The following is a 2500-nucleotide window of genomic DNA, read 5'->3' as shown; positions in this document are numbered from 1 at the left end:
CTGTCACGCGGGAGACCGGGGTTCGATTCCCCGCCGGGGAGGCATAGCTAGCTGCATTTTTAAAAGATGGCAGAGAGGCATTTTGGTGTCAGCGATTCTGTTTCATCACGATAACAAAAGCGTCCGTTTGGAAAAAAAGTACACGGTTTCGGGCCTTGGTTAAATTGCAATTCTTTCTCCTAGACGATTTCCCTCCGTTTATAATCCGGCTATTGGCGTATCTATGGTGTAGTGGTTATCACGTCCGCCTCACACGCGGAAGGTCCCAAGTTCGAGCCCTGGTAGATACAGACTGATTTTCTTTTGGCTTGTGTTAGAACGAAATATTCGGAGTTTTCTACAAATTTTTAAAAAATTCAAAAAGTGCCACTTTCGGGTTCTCGGTAGTATAGTGGTGAGTATCCCCGCCTGTCACGCGGGAGACCGGGGTTCGATTCCCCGCCGGGGAGGCATAGCTAGCTGCATTTTTAAAAGATGGCAGAGAGGCATTTTTTTGTCAGCGATTCTGTTTCATCACGATAACAAAAGCGTCCGTTTGGAAAAAAAGTACACGGTTTCGGGCCTTGGTTAAATTGCAATTCTTTCTCCTAGACGATTTTCCTCCGTTTATAATCCGGCTATTGGCGTATCTATGGTGTAGTGGTTATCACGTCCGCCTCACACGCGGAAGGTCCCAAGTTCGAGCCCTGGTAGACACAGAATGATTTTCTTTTGGCTTGTGTTAGAACGAAATATTCGGAGTTTTCTACAAATTTTTAAAAAATTCAAAAAGTGCTACTTTCGGGTCCTCGGTAGTATAGTGGTGAGTATCCCCGCCTGTCACGCGGGAGACCGGGGTTCGATTCCCCGCCGGGGAGGCATAGCTAGCTGCATTTTTAAAAGATGGCAGAGAGGCATTTTGGTGTCAGCGATTCTGTTTCATCACGATAACAAAAGCGTCCGCTTGGAAAAAAAAAAGTACACGGTTTCGGGCCTTGGTTAAATTGCAATTCTTTCTCCTAGACGATTTCCCTCCGTTTATAATCCGGCTATTGGCGTATCTATGGTGTAGTGGTTATCACGTCCGCCTCACACGCGGAAGGTCCCAAGTTCGAGCCCTGGTAGATACAGACTGATTTTCTTTTGGCTTGTGTTAGAACGAAATATTCGGAGTTTTCTACAAATTTTTAAAAAATTCAAAAAGTGCTACTTTCGTGTCCTCGGTAGTATAGTGGTGAGTATCCCCGCCTGTCACGCGGGAGACCGGGGTTCGATTCCCCGCCGGGGAGGCATAACTAGCTGCATTTTTAAAAGATGGCAGAGAGGCATTTTGGTGTCAGCGATTCTGTTTCATCACGATAACAAAAGCGTCCGCTTGGAAAAAAAAAGTACACGGTTTCGGGCCTTGGTTAAATTGCAATTCTATCTCCTAGACGATTTTCCTGCGTTTATAATCCGGCTATTGGCGTATCTATGGTGTAGTGGTTATCACGTCCGCCTCACACGCGGATGGTCCCAAGTTCGAGCCCTGGTAGATTCAGAATGATTTCCTTTTGGCTTGTGTTAGAACGAAATATTCGGAGTTTTCTACAAATTTTTAAAAAATTCAAAAAGTGCTACTTTCGGGTCCTCGGTAGTATAGTGGTGAGTATCCCCGCCTGTCACGCGGGAGACCGGGGTTCGATTCCCCGCCGGGGAGGCATAGCTAGCTGCATTTTTAAAAGATGGCAGAGAGGCATTTTGGTGTCAGCGATTCTGTTTCATCACGATAACAAAAGCGTCCGTTTGGAAAAAAAGTACACGGTTTCGGGCCTTGGTTAAATTGCAATTCTTTCTCCTAGACGATTTCCCTCCGTTTATAATCCGGCTATTGGCGTATCTATGGTGTAGTGGTTATCACGTCCGCCTCACACGCGGAAGGTCCCAAGTTCGAGCCCTGGTAGATACAGACTGATTTTCTTTTGGCTTGTGTTAGAACGAAATATTCGGAGTTTTCTACAAATTTTTAAAAAATTCAAAAAGTGCCACTTTCGGGTTCTCGGTAGTATAGTGGTGAGTATCCCCGCCTGTCACGCGGGAGACCGGGGTTCGATTCCCCGCCGGGGAGGCATAGCTAGCTGCATTTTTAAAAGATGGCAGAGAGGCATTTTTTTGTCAGCGATTCTGTTTCATCACGATAACAAAAGCGTCCGTTTGGAAAAAAAGTACACGGTTTCGGGCCTTGGTTAAATTGCAATTCTTTCTCCTAGACGATTTTCCTCCGTTTATAATCCGGCTATTGGCGTATCTATGGTGTAGTGGTTATCACGTCCGCCTCACACGCGGAAGGTCCCAAGTTCGAGCCCTGGTAGACACAGAATGATTTTCTTTTGGCTTGTGTTAGAACGAAATATTCGGAGTTTTCTACAAATTTTTAAAAAATTCAAAAAGTGCTACTTTCGGGTCCTCGGTAGTATAGTGGTGAGTATCCCCGCCTGTCACGCGGGAGACCGGGGTTCGATTCCCCGCCGGGGAGGCATAG

The 2500-nt window shown here is 46.2% G+C and overlaps 8 non-coding genes across 8 annotated transcripts in view; all 8 read left to right on the top strand.

The window, feature by feature from the left end:
- Positions 1–41, top strand: part of TRNAD-GUC (transfer RNA aspartic acid (anticodon GUC)) — a 72-nt gene extending 31 nt beyond the window's left edge. Inside the window, exon 1 of the tRNA in view lies at positions 1–41. This exon is cut by the window's left edge and continues 31 nt beyond it. This is a non-coding gene — a tRNA (tRNA-Asp).
- A 176-nt stretch (positions 42–217) lies between these two features.
- TRNAV-CAC (transfer RNA valine (anticodon CAC)) lies at positions 218–290 on the top strand. The gene has a single exon. It is a non-coding gene; the product is annotated as a tRNA-Val (tRNA).
- Positions 291–785: 495 nt separating this feature from the next.
- On the top strand, positions 786–857 carry TRNAD-GUC (transfer RNA aspartic acid (anticodon GUC)). The gene has a single exon. It is a non-coding gene; the product is annotated as a tRNA-Asp (tRNA).
- Positions 858–1036: 179 nt separating this feature from the next.
- TRNAV-CAC (transfer RNA valine (anticodon CAC)) lies at positions 1037–1109 on the top strand. The gene has a single exon. It is a non-coding gene; the product is annotated as a tRNA-Val (tRNA).
- Positions 1110–1196: 87 nt separating this feature from the next.
- Positions 1197–1268, top strand: TRNAD-GUC (transfer RNA aspartic acid (anticodon GUC)). The gene has a single exon. It is a non-coding gene; the product is annotated as a tRNA-Asp (tRNA).
- A 338-nt stretch (positions 1269–1606) lies between these two features.
- TRNAD-GUC (transfer RNA aspartic acid (anticodon GUC)) lies at positions 1607–1678 on the top strand. Its single transcript has one exon. It is a non-coding gene; the product is annotated as a tRNA-Asp (tRNA).
- A 176-nt stretch (positions 1679–1854) lies between these two features.
- Positions 1855–1927, top strand: TRNAV-CAC (transfer RNA valine (anticodon CAC)). The gene has a single exon. It is a non-coding gene; the product is annotated as a tRNA-Val (tRNA).
- A 495-nt stretch (positions 1928–2422) lies between these two features.
- TRNAD-GUC (transfer RNA aspartic acid (anticodon GUC)) lies at positions 2423–2494 on the top strand. The gene has a single exon. It is a non-coding gene; the product is annotated as a tRNA-Asp (tRNA).
- Positions 2495–2500: the final 6 nt, after the last annotated feature.

This window comes from Leiobunum rupestre, chromosome 6 (assembly GCF_980474605.1).
Source record: "Leiobunum rupestre chromosome 6, qqLeiRupe1.1.hap1, whole genome shotgun sequence".
NCBI lineage: Eukaryota > Metazoa > Arthropoda > Arachnida > Opiliones > Sclerosomatidae > Leiobunum > Leiobunum rupestre.
This window is presented reverse-complemented; position numbering and strand designations above follow the sequence as displayed.